Consider the following 18,076-nt stretch of genomic DNA (forward strand, 5'->3'; position numbering starts at 1 on the left):
TGCAAACATCGAAATACTGATGTCGCAGAGTACAGCTTTCCCAGAAATTTAGATCCATAGTGCTAATAAGCAAGCCACATGTGTGCATTACGCTTTTCTAGCAATAATACACATAAAATGGATGTGTAACTAACAGCCGGCCGCGGTGGCAGAGCGGTTCTAGGCGCTCCAGTCCGGAACCACGCGACTGCTACGGACACAGGGTCGAATGCTTCCTCGGGCATGGATGTGTGTGATGTCCTTAGGTCACTAAGATTTAAGTTGTTCTAGGTTCTAGGGGACTGATGAGCTCGGATGTTACATCCCATAGTGCTCAAAGCCATTTGAACGATTTTGTATCTAACATTGTAGTATTTAATTTGAAGGTACGTTTAATAGTTGTGCTTTGCAGTAAATGGAGTACAAAAATGAAATTGTTTTCGATGTCATCAACAGCTTAACACTAATTTACAACAGTAGGACCAACGAATGAGGTACTCGAATTTTGTACTGTTACACAACAGTGAAACAAACAATTTAAATATGGAATTAACATTGTAATATTTAATTTGAGGTCCCCCCTGCCTTGCACCAAGTAGGGTAAGAATATTGAACTACTGTCAAAACGAAGTACATCTTAACATGCAAGATAGAACAGTTGTGCCAATATACGAGCCACATTTGTTTTGAGCCATTATAGAACAATAATTCATTCAATTTAAATATATACATAAAGTATCAATTTTTTAATGTGGAAGGTACATCAGTAACGCCAATAAGTGTGTTTTGTTCTGGTTTAACAACAATCCTTACATATTTGTATCTGTAATGCAGACAATTTTAAGTACTGTGTTATTTTGGTGCAAAGATTTTTGTACGCAGTGAGAGATCAAATTTTTCTATGTGTTGAATATTATCCATCGTTGTCTTTGAAAGAAGCAAACATTGCACCACAATGTTGAACTTCGTGCTTATGAAGCTAACTTATCGTACTGGTTGCTTTCCTTAACTGTCATTGCGTATTACGACAATATGCAACTGAAGTGGTGAACTGGAAGATGTCTCCAAAACTCATAATTCTTTGAATGCTTTCTCCTGGTCTACACATGTTTTGTGCTGCTACTGAAACACATGTTGTAGACGAATTTCAATACGTATTTTACACAATTACGGCACTCTTGGAAGAGTTTAATGAACTAAGGTCATCTGTCAAGTTATGGCGCACACACACTGTCAGCTTCTGTTGTTAGAGCACAATTTGCATTCTGAATGTCTCTTTCTCTGGCACAGTCAACTGTCACTGCTGGGCCTGTTTGGCATCTCGTTTTAGCAAACAACTCTTTGCTGCATATGTAGAACCATAATAAAAAAGTTTTGGACGTAGAAATGATACCAAGTGTGGTAGTAATATCATCACCAAGTAGGGTTCCGAGAACAAAGTGACTAACTTTTAGGCACGCACTGATTCACTGTTTCATTTTAATGGCCAACGAAAATGTAGGCTGTAATTCGAAGTGCAAAATATGCATGTATGTGTCTGGTTCTGTCTGTGTGTGTGTGTGTGTGTGTGTGTGTGTGTGTGTGTGTGTGTGTGTGTGTTTCTGACGAAGATAAGTAAGATTTCTCTGAAGTCAGCGAGATCTCAGACTTGAGAGAGATGTGTGAGTACCACAACGATGAAGCTGTGTCAGGTTCCTGCTAGTGCTGAGCAGACGGCTGTTTTGGGGTAGGTACTGACTTGCTGCTTCGTATTAATGATCCGTAAAACACTGGGCTCTGACTGGCACATCAAATGTGTGAATTAATTTGGAAGCTCTCCGACTAATCTGATTCCAAGAAAGTTGCTTATTTTATGAATAAATTAAATGATATTATTGGATGACAGAATAATGGGTTGCGATTGAATTCTATGTTGATAGAAGCTCTCTCACTGGCCTATATGTCGTTAAAGAGGGAGATGACCAATGTACTTCGACGATACAGTACTGTGTTTCGTCAGGGATTGCTAAATATGCAAGTTTAGGCGTAGAAACCTTGACTAGCCTGTTACCAAGAAATGTGCACGGCGTAGGAGAAGGGAAGAGCACGATGACATCATCCAATGGCCGTCACACTGACCTTCCATATAGGCGACACAAGAGTGCCTTTTGGGACGCCTGCTACGTACATTGTACCCAAAATCCCCATTATATTCCTACTGACGCTACATGATGCTGTTAGTGGACAAAGCCGCTGTCTATATGAAGGTTGCAAAGCCAGATAACTGGCGAAATACACAGTATCGAATAAACGCTCCAGCGACTGGCAGTTGCTGCTGAATGTAGATAAATGTAACGCGTTTCTCAGAAACCACCGTAAACAGAAACGATCGACAGATACGTAGGAATAATATTTTCGAGACTGATGTGGATATGACCTTAACAAATTATAGGGAACTAACTTCCTATACTCTGGAATAACCTGAGATCAGCAAATTCTGTTAGTCAGTACAACGGAAATCCAACCATAGATGAATATTTCACTTTTTTTTTTATTTCTTGATGACCAACTTCGAGCCGGGACTCATTTTCAACTCATCCAGATAGTCATAAAGATATTTTCAAAAACAGGAAAGTCAGGTCAACGGTATGTACGTATTATGAAGTGCATATGAACAGTTGCAGCGCATATGTTTGGTGATATGACCTCCACGAAAGAGGGAGTTGATAGTGTTACAAGTAGTAACCTTCAGCGAAAGGTAGTTTGAGAAAGAAAAAATATGCACCCTTAAACTATGAAGGTTGTGGGATTGGATCACTATACATGATACGAAAGATAAAATTCTGGTCTACGAAACAGAATCGTAATAAACGTATCCTTGGATTTGTGACTAATACCTGCAGTTTAGCATTTATGCTGACCGATACCTGTCGATGAGGATGTTCAAATGTAAAGTTGAACATGTCATGTGGATGATACGTACAGTGTTTAAAGGCCCGAATTTAAATGGAGATACAGGCAGCTGATACTGCAAAGTGTACTTAAAATATGACCAGTCGATGCTATTGCTTTATGAAGGGGAAGAAAGTAGGAGCAAAATGGAGAAGAAAGTGTTTGGAGGAGGCTTATTGACGCCCATAAAACGAAATTCGTGTGTTAGTGCGCACTAAGTTTTCAAAACACACTCTCCAGAGATTGCAGCGTTCGAGGAACCCATCTTATTGTCTGGGATATGATTCAGCAGGAGCTCCGTCCTCGACCGGCACCTTAACGGCTAAAGACAGCGGGTTGTCTGCAGCCATCGGCGCTGTCAGCAGCGGGGGTGGGGTGACGGCCACGCAGGGGTGGAGACGCCTATAGCCGCCGTTCGCTAGGGGCGGGGGCGTCACGCCCGCTGATACAAATTCAGCAGCCCGTCACTGGGCGTTCCCTGACACGCCATTACAGCGGAAATCTGGCGCGTTGACAACCTCCGGAGCGTTAGCGTGGGCTGTCGCCTCCTCCTCCACGTTTTTCCCCTGCTTACGCTGCCAGCTACTGGCTTAATGGCAACCCAAGGAGATGGACATCGCCATTGGCATGGAAATTTCATTTTCATATCGTGATTAAAGCTGCTAGTACGGTAGCTGTGATACGCGAAAGGGAAAGCAACTAAGCTTTGGAAGTGTTGCCATTCCATGGGTGATTAACTTTGTATCGAGTGTAACACTTTCTTGGTTAATTTGTCGAGTCAAATCTGAGTAAAATCTCGAGCGTTCGACGAAATCCTCCGTTGTCAGAAATAGCCGACTATCACGGCTGCTGTTGCGTTGAACGTTTATAGTCCATACACTGCTCGTGATTGGTTGGCTTAAGTCATTATTACGTCATACAAAGAGGTACCACGGAAATCTTGAAATTCGTACGTCGCGAAATTTTGATCTGCATTTGTAGGGGATTTTCAGGCACATTATATCATCTGATGACCACTCTTACTTATCTTATTTACAGGAAAATGGAAATCTGGTAGAGAGTGACCTCGCGGAATATTAGTTTAGCTTCCGGAGAGATGTGGGAATACGCAAAGCAGTACTGATCTTACGATTTAACTTGGATGATAAGGAATGCCAAACGTATAATTAAAGCGGTTGTACAGTTATAGAAAGATTTTAACAATGTTGACTGGAATACGTTATTTTAAATTCTGAATGTAGGAGAGATGAAATACGAAAAGAGAAAGACTTAGCTTGTACAGAAACCAAAATGCACTTATAAGAATCGAAGGATATGAAAAGGAAGCTTTAGTTGTGAAGGAAGTGAGGGAGCGTTGTAGTCTATGCCAGATGTTATTCAATACGTGCATTGAGCAAACCAAAAAAAAAAAAAAACAAAGAAAAATCTGTAGAATGCGTTAAATTTAAGAAAGAAGTGTCAGGACACCAGACTAATTATCAAAAAGAGATAATTCTGACAAATGAAGTATATTTTAAATGTTCAGCCAGTACATCTCTAGAAGCGCCTTGCACTCAATTCGGAACCGAACTAACCTGCGGAAGGGAAGTGGGTCAAGGTGGTAATAACATGAGCGAGTAAATTCTGGGGAGGCCACTGGCAGTGTATCTATCGAACTTTGGAGGCTGAATAGGAATATCCCTTCCTGATCTCTAATGCATGAGGAATCCCATATAGGTTCATATCAAAATAATACACTTGAAGATTTCAAAATAAGGTAAGGGAAGCAGGTACAAAGTATTTGTCTGAGCAGGGAAGGCCTTCAAAATGAGTATATAAGGGCATCCATGAGCAGCGAAAGGCCGTCGGCGCTGAGCTTGAAGAGTACGCAAGTAGGCACAGCAACTGCAGCGTTGAGAGGGAAGTAAATGTTACTAATGGGACGGTAAGGACTTCGACTACGAGAAGACGGTGATACATAGCTGAAAGCATATGCAGCTGTAGGTTTTGTAGAATCTGTACTTTCTTATTGGAACAGTCTCAAGTACTTATTGTGTGAATTTCGTTTCTTAGCAGGAACAAGTCATGGTCAGGTGCTTGTCTCTTGGAAGATAGGACATGGCTCCATTGATTAAATGTTCCCACTGTATGTTAAAATTTATTGTCAAATGTACTTACACACAACCTTAAGTACCCAAGGATATTCTACTCCATCTCATCTGCGTTACAAAGGTTAATTTAGGTAATCGCAAGCCCACAGTGTCGTTAACATCCTCATTGCGCCTCGTGGGCCACACCAAGTCTATGTTGGTGAACTGGACCTGTGACAGGACGTGACAGAAAGGACAACAAAGGATATGGAAGATGAACGGAATGGATTGTGTCTTCAAAATACGTTATATGATTAGCATCAACTAAAGCTGAATAAGAGTAATGCAATGTAATCGAATCATATCAAGGGATGCTGAGGGAATTACGTTAGAAGATGAAGCACTTAAATCAGTAGATGTGTTTTCTTTTTAAGGCAGAAAAGTAACTGATGGCGTCAAAGCAGAGAGTGACTATGGCGAATAAATCCTTTCTGTAAAGGGAAAGGTGTTAACATCGATTGTGCATGTAAGCGTTGGGAAGTGTTTTGTGAAGTTATTTGCATGGAGTGTAAAGTGTGTGAGAAGCATTTTAGACATGAAGAGACTAGAAGCCGTTTCATTTTCATGACGAAGAAGAGTGTAAAATAACAGATTGAAAAATCGCGTAAATAATGAGGAGGTGCTGAATCGAAATTAGGAGAAAAGAAATTGGTGGTGCAACATGACTTAAAGAAGGTATCACCTAAGGGACACTTTCTAAGGCATCAATCAAACGTCTGTTTGTATTGCAGGAAAGCGTGTGGGGTAAAAATTGTGGAGAGAGACCAAGATGTCAATACGGGAACCAGGTTCTACATCTGCATCTATACGCTCCAAATCACTGTGAAGTGCATGACAGGGAGTACGTCCCAATGTAGATGTTACTATGGTCTTTCCCTTTTCATTCACTTACAAAGTGCGAGGTGAATGCTTATTGAAAGCCTCTGTGTGCGCAGTGGTTAATCTTGCAGTTTTCAGTAGTTATTCGTAGAAGGAGAGATTTGGACAGGACAGACTGGACTGAAGAGCTATATCAAACCAATCTTCGAACTGAAGACCACAACAACAACGAAGGAGTCTGGCTAGAAATTTACGTTTTTGTGAACTGCCCAGATCTACATATAATATAGTTATAAGATCAATCCAGTATTAATATCATCAATCCAGAATTGGGAAACAATAAATGATGATGAAAATAATTATATGTGTTGACAAGGTTATATATTTAGATCTTAATTATGGTTAATATTATGGGCCTTTGCGGTTAGCCTGCGAAGAAAATCTTGATATCATAATTGTAAGTTTCTGAATTATATGTAGTGTTTCTATTATATATTATTATCTCTCTAAACTTAGCAGTAATCTGTTTCACTTGAACGAATAGCGAAGGTTTATAAAATAATTTTTAAATAGCATTCTTACTCTTGGTCATATTATGTTAAATTATATATCTTTGTCCCCTCTCACTGCTATATGTTCTCTTTGGAAAATATCTGTTAGTGTGTCTGTACGGTTTTCATAAAAGCTGCTTCTGCAGTAACTTTTCTTCTTTCCATAGGCAAACAAATTATCATCAATCCACTGAAAGTTTAATCCAAAGTTGACCAAACGTCACTACTCTTCTACACAGAAAAATTATGGAATTCTATTTTGTATAAGATAACTCTCAGGAAAACACCGCCTCTAGAACTTGTATATCCCCATTCATTCGTTCATTCATTGATTCAAACACACCACCAATAAAACGGACAAACGTATGGTAAAATTAAACCATAAGATAACATAGGCCGGATATATCTCTTTGATTAAAATAAAAATTGTTGTTTCGAAAGTTATGGTACCTGTAGAACTCCAGTAATAATATTCATTCTGCACATAATTCGAATTTATGGGATAAATATACTATATATGTCAAAATTTATTCAATAGGAACGGTGGAGTTAACTGCTTTCAATCTTACAGGGATACGTTTAAAGAAACTCAATTTCAGACATGATTTTGCGGAGAAAATTCCATTTAATTGTATCTACGTAACTATTGAATATAGTTTTAACTTGGAGAGAACTGAATGTCTACGCTGTAATGGAATAATGTATCACATATACTATGGTCTCTAACTGCTTCCACTGTAGAGAATCTTGTCAGGAAAATAGTTTGTTCCATTCAAATACTTCGTATTAAATACTGTCTTTAAGTGCTACAAAATGTAGTATTCAGTGAGGAAGTTAACTGCAACATCAGTAATTCAGTGAAACAGCCACTTGTTTTGTAGACGCGTTCTCTTGTTCACATTTTTTTCCGACTAGCAGTAGTATACTTCTGGCGATTGCTAACTGGACCACGACACTAAGCTCCATCAAGACTTTGCAAAAAAGTGTCTGGTCCTTGCCTGTAGTAACTGAATCTCTTAGCCTACTATAAATGGTGGCCCTTGGCGGCTATTTACAAACAAATACAGCTAAAAATTTTCTCAAGGTATTGTTCTAAATCGTCGTCATATTCAAGTCTTAAATAACACAGAAGGAAACTGCTGGACGAATAAGGCTGTTTTTTTCCCGCAGAAAACAGTGTTCTAATGACAACAGTAAACGTAAGATTAAGTTTATAAGTGGGCTTGCATGTACATTCATTAAGGAAGACACATCACTTCAAACCCATACTACGCCCTTGCGGTAGTTAATGGTGCTACTGTATTTTTCAAATTTGAATGTTCACATAAGATTTTAACTATTCGTATACCCAGTACATTCTAAAACTGTAGGCCACATAACATTACTAACATTTATTAATCACTACAGCTCACATTTCTCCGAATCGTCCTTCTTGATATAGTATTTGCAAGCTACTAAATCTCCAGAACTTCACACAAATTCTTACCGCTATTAAAACTTCACAGATTGTTTTCTATTCTTCTGTTCTTACTCGGGAATCCTTACCAGAAAACCACATTTTTCGGGCTCCTCAGTTTCTGCAACCTATAAAGTAGCTTACCTTAGTTAATCCACAGTCCTCACATACCACGAACCACACACGGCTATATTTAATTTTTTGTCGAATGTCTCTACAGCACTCCCAGTACATATCAACACAACAAAATTTTCGACAAGCGACAGTGTCTTTCACATACAACTTTACATGTTAGTATACCAAGAAACACTTCTTTTCAGACACATTTTTAGAAGTCACAGTTCAGATTACTGCTCTGACACGTTTCTTCCTTGGAGACTTTCATTTAAAGCGCTAACTCTAGCGTACTTCTGTTCGAACTCACTCTCCAATGTGATCTGCCATCGCCTCCCTCCTCGATTAATATCGTTGGTGCCACATTTACTTCAACCTGGGCATAGTGTGAGAAATTTTTTTTATAATACTATCTTACATTATACCATTTTTCATAACAATAGCATTTTCACAAACATCGCTTTCACCCAGCAAAATATATTTCATAAACAGTACATATCTATATTAGAGAATAAGGATCTACACTCTTCAGAAATTAAGAATAATTTGTGAAGTAGAGAATAATACCGAACTCTACAGTTACGTGTTAATAACATTTCCGAGACAACTGTAATTGGAAAAACGAGAACTCATCTTCAAAATTTTTGCTGATTTCACATTCAATAAAATGTATTAAACGAGAGAACTACATTCTGTTTCTGATAATAGTATGGATTAATGAAGTATTTCAGTTTGAGATTCTGTTCAACTCATATGAAGTACCAGATGATGCCCCAATATGAAGGTCCTGTCATGATAAACGGAAATAAGTATCGTCAATTCTGGAAATAGTTGAAGTATTTATTACTTCGCTTGAATACAATGCAGTATCATCTTCGCTTGTATTTACTGTTTAACTTTGCGTATGATATATACAAAATAAGTATTTTGAGAAGTAAAACAAATTTTCATTCACTATGCTCTAAAACATTAACGAGCAACAGGAATAAATGAAAAATTCAAAAGTAGACAATTATTGTTGTCATACAGGTGACCTGTCAGAAACAAATTACAAGCTTTGGATAAAATATACATATATAAGGCATAGGAAACTCGGATTCGCTTCTGCAGATTGTAGTGCAAGTGAAATCAAATAGAGCTGATCTTCGTCACTGTAGGGGGAAAAATGGTACTAGCACATGATAACAGCTGTCCCGTCAGGTAGCGGAGTATCTATCCTCAAATCAGCAAATAGACTGTGTGTGTGTGTGTGTGTGTGTGTGTGTGTGTGTGTGTGTGTGTGTGTATGTGTGTATGTGTATGAATTGTACCAGAGACCTAGAAACGACGGAGAGACTTCGTCCCCGTCATAGCCTTCAGTGGTTCACTACTCCACAACAGGCTACTGCAGTCCCCACAGCCACCCCACTCAGAACCCAGGGCTATTGTGCGGTTCGGTGCCCAGTGGACAACCCCTGCCGCGTGGAGTGGCCACGCAGTTTGAGGCGCCATGTCACGGACTGCGCGGCCCCTCTTGCAGGATATTCGAGTCCTCCCTTGGGCATGGGTGTGTGTGTAGTCCTTAGCGTAAGCTAGTTTAAGTAGTGTGTAAGTCTGGGGATCGATGACCTCAGCAGTTTGGTCCCTTAGGAATTAACACACAAAAACATACACACACACAACCCCCTCCCTACCCCGCCGGGAACGTGTCACACCAGATGAGTGAAACCCCAAATATTTGAGTAGTAGACTAATGATGATGTACACATATGTGGAGACAGTGTATGCACTGCAATCGCCGACATAGTGTAACTGAGGCAGAGTAAGGGCAAACAGCCCTCATTTGCTGCAGCAGATGGAAAACCACCTTAAAAACTATCGACAGGCTGGCCGACACACGGGACCTCGACACTAACCGACTGGGCGGATTCGTGCCGAGGACGGGGTCGCCTTTCCGCTCAGGAAGCAGTGTGTTACACCGCGCGGCTAGCCAGGCAGGCTAAAATAGACCATTATTAAAATTGTACTGCATATTGCAGTGTTAACGCATTTTATAAATTAATGGCGGCTTGTGAAACTAACATAATAATATCACTGGTCGTAAAGGTTGCAAATCCCGATACAAATACATACGAAATGTGGCGTAGCCCTATGCCTGTTTTCCTGCCCATCAGAAATGTTCCGAAACCAGCCTCAGGGCCGCAAGCACCGTAAACATTGTTTGGATATCTGTGTACTCCAGCAATGTTGTACAGGACAGTGGAGCCCACAGATGCCTTGTAAGTGGTTCCTCTATGTCTTCTCTGTTTGGATTGCAGCTAAAGTGCTTCGGTTATGAGGTTCTGGACTGTGCCATACGACTTCAAAAGGCTTCTGGAAATATGAATATATCTGTCAGCACCATGTTCGAGGACCTGTTGCTCTAAATAGGGAAACTTTCTTGGCAACCGATCAGATGTCCGGCTACCCTGGCCCAAGACATTTATATGACCTGCTATCGACTTATCCGCTGCGGGATCTGGTGACATATAAAGAGCCCATCTTTTCTCCAGTGCTAAGACCACTGTACTTGTTGCACAGAATTCAGGTGCAACATTTTTCTGTTAACTGGATTCAGTAGTTAAGCGTTACAATATAAATCAAAATGTCTAAAGTAGAATTGCTTGTTGCTTTTCGAATTTTTATCATTTTCCTTTATCCTTTTCCAATTTGACGATTTTACATCTGCATTGTGATTCGATGCCCTTGTCATAATGTAATAATTAAATAGATAGGTTAGTTTCAAAATCTAAAACAAGTAATAGTATACCAACTCAGATAGATGTATGAACTGCAAAAATTGTTTGTTCAAACCAACATCTGAGCCAAGTCGTCAAAGGAAATATCAAACATTACGAATGTGTAAATGTTTTTCGTCTATAAATTAGTTAATTCCGAATTATTCATTAATACGTTAGTACAGTTTTAAATTCATTTTGCGTTTTGTATAAGTTTAAGGTAGTCCCTTAGAATTACATTCTGACAACAGACTTCCAACAATGTAGAACGTGTAGCACGAGACACAGACAACAAAATCCGTAAATCATCAATAGTTCGAAATAAAGGAATGTCTCGTTCTCAAATTCTTTATTAAGCGTTACGAGCTTCAAAATTTCATCATCACACTGAAAATGTGGAATAAAGTGTACAAGAAAATTAACGGTAGTAAATGTGTCCAGAATGCAAATATGCATCCTAGTGTTTCATACATAGAAATTTCAGTTAGTATCGTACTTATATTTAAATCAGACTTTGGTAAAACGCTCGCGAAAGTGCGCACGTATACTGAATAAAATATAGACCCCATCTCTTTCATGCATCTTTGATAGGATCCTTGCCTGTTTGAAGAGAACCAGTACCAGACTGACTGTGAGAATTAAGCTATCAAATAAATAAGCGAAGGCTGATAGTAGGCCAAGGCATTATTCATAGAAATGATGTCGAAGAGTAACTTTACAAGCAATTATACATTGTGCAAAACTACATGTCAGAACAGTGTGAACAACTTGATAAAGAAAAATTTACGCGACTTTTATAGAGGAGAAATTTATGTATTGATAACATGAAATTGCGTCTACAGGTAGCATCATGAGCAACGATACAGAGATATTCGTTAGTCAGTAATCATAACATATGACATACTTTCATCATAAAAGTTGTATGGTACAGTATAAACATAAAACCGATATAGATCAGAAATAAAACATGTGCAGTGAAAGAGTGAGTTCACAACCACCACTAAATGTAATCTTACATAAGTATCACCAAATGTAGCCGTATTACAATTCATGAAAATATAAGAAATGACATACAGTAGACTCATTTGGGTAGGACTTAATTAATGGCAACAAGTTGAAATGAAATGGAACTATTATTACGATAAAAGGAATTTTTGTAACTTTTTAAGAAACTTAATGGTATACTATTAGATCTATAACAGTGCAGCTGTTATCAGTTTACAGCCATCACAAGATGGAATGTTACAGGAGTATCGCCAAATGTAATCATATTATAATAGTAGACCAATTACTGGATGAGATACCAATTACGTAAGCCAAGATATGTCTGATGCATAGTGAATCAGTACTATGCATGTCACCAACATTAGTTTTAGATGCTATTCACCTGACGTAGTGCATCGTCACTTTGCATTTCGCCAACAATAGTACTTCTTGCTATTCATTTTACTGTAGAATTTCATCGTAACACCCGCATTGTTCGTCGCCATGCGTTCCACATTTTCGACACAGTACATTTGTTACATTACATTTACATTGCATAGTGGTTAACATTACGACAGTTGAATGTCTCGGTTCCGTTTCAATTTCAAACAGCTTACTCAGAAAGTGTTCTGCATTTCTGTACTGTTGTACACGTTCACATTACATTCCGTATAACTACAGTCCAAAATGAATGCATTAATTTCGAAATAGTGTGACCACTATTTCAGCATTACGATTGCCTAGGTATTAGTTTTTGTCAAAAAAAATGATCCTAGCTCTACATCCAAAACCAAAATACGCTACGGCGTTTCTTGAGTATCCTTCTGCATCTAATTCAAGCAATGTGTTATACACTCTGACATTATACCTTTACGCTTTTTAATACAAAATAAAGAGAAAGAGGGGAAAAATGGAAGAGAGAAAAAATTGTAATAAAAGCCTCTACTTTATTTCAAATTGTTACCACCCATCTAGGCTTACCTAAATGGATATACTGTATGTCATCCCCATTATTTGTTCAACTATTGTAATATGACTACATTCATTTATATTCACGTAACATTTAACATTGTGATGACTGCCCTGATATATGACCTACTACTATACAACAAAGTTTCTTAAAAAATTAGAGAAATCGATTTTATTGTAATAATAGTCGATGTTTATCTCAAGTTGTTACCACTAAAGTAGACTCACCTAAATGATTCTGTCGTACCTCATTTAATCTAAGTTCTTCTTTCTAATATGAGTACATTTAGTGATAATTATGTGACATTTGATTTAGTGATGGTTGTGAACTTATTGCTTCACAACTTGCATTTTATCTCTGATGTAGATCGGTTTTATTTTATATTAAACCACGACTGTTATTTGTTGAAAATATGACATTTGTTTTGATTATCGACTAACGACTATCTGCCTATCGCTGTTCACAGTGCTACCTTATAATGAACTTCTATTTTTCTCAGTATATTATTTTCTGCTCAATAAAAGTGGCAAAAATGTTTCTCTGTCAAGTTGTTCACAATGTTCTGCTATGTAAATAATCACAATGCATGGTTGTTCGCAAAGTTCCTCTTTGATGTCATTTTTATGATTAATGCTAGTGCCAACTACTGGCCTCTTTTACATCTTTGATGGTTTCTTCACCACAGTCAGTTTGGCAATGGATCTCTTCGAATAAACAAAGACGCTGTCAGTTATGTCTCTTTGTGGAGGAGGAACAAGATTTATGGTCGGGTGAATACAGGGTTATCAAATGAAAATCAAATAGGGGTATTGTAGGAATAGGTTTAATAATGAATAAAAAAAATAGGAATGTGGGTAAGGTACTACAAACAGCATCGTGAACCCATTATTGTGGCCAAGATAGATACGAATCCCACGCCTACCACAGTAGTACAAACTGGCTCTGAGCACTATGGGACTTAACATCTGAGGTCATCAGTCCCCTAGACTTAGAACACTTAAACATAACTAACCTAAGGACATCACACACATCCATGTGCGAGGCAGAATAAGAACCTGCGACAGTAGCAGCGGAGCGGTTCCGGACTGATGCGCCTAGAACCGCTCGGCCACAAAGGCCGACCAGTAGTGCAAGTTTATGTGCCATGGTAGAATTTTGCACAGAGGATAACTTAATCACAGATAAAAGCTGGTTCCAGTATCATAAAAGAAGGTTGTATACATGGAAGTAGCCTGGGGATAGTGAAAGGTATGAGATAGATTATATAATGGTACGACAGCGATTTAGGACCCAGATTTTAAATTGTAAGACATTCCCAGATGTGGACTCTGACCACAATGTATTGGTTAAGAACAGTAGATTAAAACTGAAGAAACTGCAAAACGGTGGGAATTTAATGAGATGAGAGCTGGATAAACTAACAGAACCAGAAGTTTTAGAGGGTTTCAGCGAGAGCATTAGGGAACGATTGACAAGAAGGGGGGAAAGAAATACACTAGAAGAAGAGTGGGTAGCTTTTAGAGATGAAATAGCGAAGGCAGCAGAGGATCAATGTGGTAAAAAGACGAGGGGTGGTAAAAATACTTGGGTAACAGAAGAGATATTGAATTTAATTGATGAAAGGAGAAATACAAAAATGCGGTGAATGAAGCAGGCAAAAAGGACTACAAACGTCGCAAAAATGAGATCAACAGGAAGTGCAAAATAGTTACGCAGGATGGCTGGAGGACTAATCTAAGGATGTAGAGGCGTATATCACTAGGGGTAAGATAGATACTGCCCACAGGAAAATTAAAGACACCTTTGCAGAAAAGAGAATCACTTGGATCAATATTATGAGCTCAGATGGAAACCCAGTTTTAAGCAAACAAGGGAAAGCAGAAACGTGGAAAGAGTATATTGTGGGTCTATACAAAAGCGATGTACGTGAGGTCAATATTATCGAAACGGAAGAGGTTGTAGATGAAGATAAAATGGGAGATACGATATTGCGTGAAGAGTCTGACAGAGCACTGCAAGACCTAAGTCGAAACAAGGCCATAGGAGTAGACAACATTCCATTAGAACTACTGACAGCCTTGGGAGAGCCTGCCCTGATAAAACTCTACCATCTGGGGAGGAAGATGATTGAGACTGGCGAAATACCTTCAGACTTCAAGAGGAATACAATAATTCCAATCCCAAAGAAAGCAGGTGTTGACAGATGTAAAATGTGGTGTCACCGCCAGACACCACACTTGCTAGGTGGTAGCTTAAATCGGCCGCGGTCCATTTAGTACATGTCGGACCCGCGTGTCGCCACTGTGTGATCGCAGACCGACCGCTACAACAAGACAGGTCTCGAGATACGGAATAGCACTCGCCCCAGTTGTACGGACGACTTTGCTAGCGACTACACTGACGAAGCATCGCTCATTAGCTGAGCAGATAGTTAGAATAGCCTTCAACTAAGTCAGTGGCTACGACCTAGCAAGGCGCCATTAACCATTTTAAGATAGAGTCTCACTTGTATCATCAAGGAATGCTGTATTCACATGAAGGATTAAAAGTTAAGTATTAACGCAGCTACGTACTTTTCTTGCTACCATTCGTTACGTATCCTGTTTCAGACCTCTATCTAGCCTACGTGAGATTACGCGTGTCTTTCGGCTACTTCAGTGTGGCGTAGTTGTCTTGTTACGCCACAACATAATAATTACCGAACTATCAGTTTAATAAGACACGCCTACGAAATACTTACACGAATTCTTCACGGACGAATGGAAAAACTCGTAGAAGCCGACCTCGGGGAAGATCAGTTTGGATTCCGTAGAAATGTTGGAACACGTGAGGCAATACTTACCCTACGGCTTATCTTAGAAGCTAGATTAAGAAAAGGCAAACCTACGTTACTAGCTTTTGTAGACATAGAGAAAGCTCTTGACAATGTTGACCGGATACTCTCTTTCAAATTCTGAATGTGACTGGGATCAAATATAGGGAACGAGACGCTAGTTAAAATTTGTACAGAAAACAGATGGCAGTTATAAGACTCGAGGGGCATGAAAGGGAAGCAGTGGTTGGGAAGTGAGTGAGAAGGGTTGTAGCATATCCCCGATGTTATTGAATCTGTATATTAAGCAAGCAGTGAAGGAAACAAAAGAAAAATATGGAGTAGGAAATAAAATCCATGGAGATGAAATAAGAACTTTGAGGTTCACCAATGACAGTAATTCCGTCAGAGACAGCACAGGGCCTGGAAGAGCAGCTGAATGGAATGTACAGCGGCTTGAAAGGCGGACATGAGGTGAACATCAACAAAAGCAAAACGAGGATAATGGAATGTTGTCGAATTAAATCGGGTGATACTGAGGGAATTAGGCTAGGAAATAAGACCCTTAAAGTAGTAAACGAGTTTTGCAATTTAGGGAGTAAAATAACTGATGACGGTGGAAGAAGGGAGGATATAAAATATATACTAGCAATGGCAAGGAAAGCGTTTCTGAAGAAGAGAAATTTGTTTACATCGAGTATAGATTTAAGTGTCAGGTAGTCGTTTCTTAAAGTATTTATATGGAGTGTAGCCATGTATGGAAGTGAAACGTGGCTGTTAATTAGTTTAGAGAAGAAGAGAATAGAAGCTTCCGAAATGTGGTGTTACAGAAGAATGCTGAAGATTAGATGGGTAGATCACATAATTAATGAGGATGTATTGAATAGAATTGGGGAGAAGAGAAATTTGTGGCACAACCTGACTAGAAGAGGCGATCGCTTGGTAGGACATATTCTGAGGCATCAAGGGATCACAAATTTAGCATTGGAAGGTAGCTTGGAGGGTACAAATCGTAGAAGGAGACCAAGAGATGAATACACTGAGAAGATTGAGAAGGATGTAGGTTGCAGTAGGTATTGAAGAATCTGGCACAGGATACAGTAGCATGAAGAGCTTCATCAAACCAGTGCCTGGACGGAAGACCACCACAACAAATAAAGTTTACTTCAATAGTACTATAACAACTTTTACTACTCATTTTCTCAAGAGGATTAAGCTTAGTAAACATAAATGACAAAGTAAGTAAAACATACGAAATGCATTTTTGAAGACAGAAATATTTGGGTTCTCTATCAATAGAGATTTCAAAAGCATGTGATTAATGAAATTCAAGGACAATTAACGAACTTTATTTATACTGTATTTTAAATTTTTTTATGGTAGGTACAAAGTATGACCTTCCTTGGTAACAAATGTTACTGAAAATGGCATGATACTCCGAGGGTTAAACATAGGCCCAAGACCTCCCATCTAACATAAACGAGCAGCGTCAGTCCTTTTTTCAGGTCACAACTGTATTGTAGTCAGTTTATAACATACATTCGGCCCCTGAAGAAATGGTAAAAAAGTTCTTAAGATATAGTTGACTATTTCCCTATGAATGGTCTTGTAACACATGATGAAGATATAACGAGTTTGCCAACTTTAACGTTTTAGGTGTCCACATTGATGAGTATTTAAAGGAGAAACAAATCCTGCAGAAGAAAAAATTAGTAAGTTGATGTATTTTGCATATATCCGTTCAATAATATCGAACAATGTTGTGGAGGGACTCAACTTTGGGAAATAAAGCATTAATTTCCAAAATAGTTATTGTAAGAATGACATGTGCTTCCCATCAACGATTACCATGTAGACATCTGTTTAATTATTTTGGCATTTTCATTAATCCCTCACAAGATATTTATTTCCACATTAAGTTTGTTGTAATCAATCCACTAAATTTCACAAGGAATAATGACAAAGCTTATTACAATACTAGACGAAAACTAACATTAATTACTTCAAATTATTGTCGTCTTTAGCACCAAAAGGGGTATAATCGTGCATATCAGGAAACTTTATACGATCTGACATTGATATGATACGATATTTCTTATGGGCAGATAAGTAAAATTTGAAAAGAAACAACAAAAATATCCGCTTGACAGCTTCTTCTGTTCATTAGAAAAATTCCTGTTTCTTTAATGTATTAACTTTAATGTTTAGGAATTATTAAGGCACAACTGAGTTAAAAAAAAATTATAGATGTATAACATATGGTCACTTTTCAAAATAGATGTGAAACGCGAGTGTAAACTGAGTTGTTCCACATCCTTACGATTGATCGTACAACAGAGTGCAATGCTGTGACATGCCAAATGTGTGAACATTTGTGAATGTCGGCTTTCCCGGTGTATACTGCTGATGAAATATTCTCAGGCTTTCATCCGAGTAGCTGCGTCAATCTTCGCCAGAAGATCATGAGAATGACTCTCATCGAAACGTCGCAGATTTTGAACGCGGCTACCCGGATGAAAGCCTGTGTGAACATTGTCTGCCCAACTGTGATTTCACGAAGTAACACGTCAGCTGG

Source organism: Schistocerca americana, chromosome 7, assembly GCF_021461395.2.
Source record: "Schistocerca americana isolate TAMUIC-IGC-003095 chromosome 7, iqSchAmer2.1, whole genome shotgun sequence".
Taxonomy (NCBI): domain Eukaryota; kingdom Metazoa; phylum Arthropoda; class Insecta; order Orthoptera; family Acrididae; genus Schistocerca; species Schistocerca americana.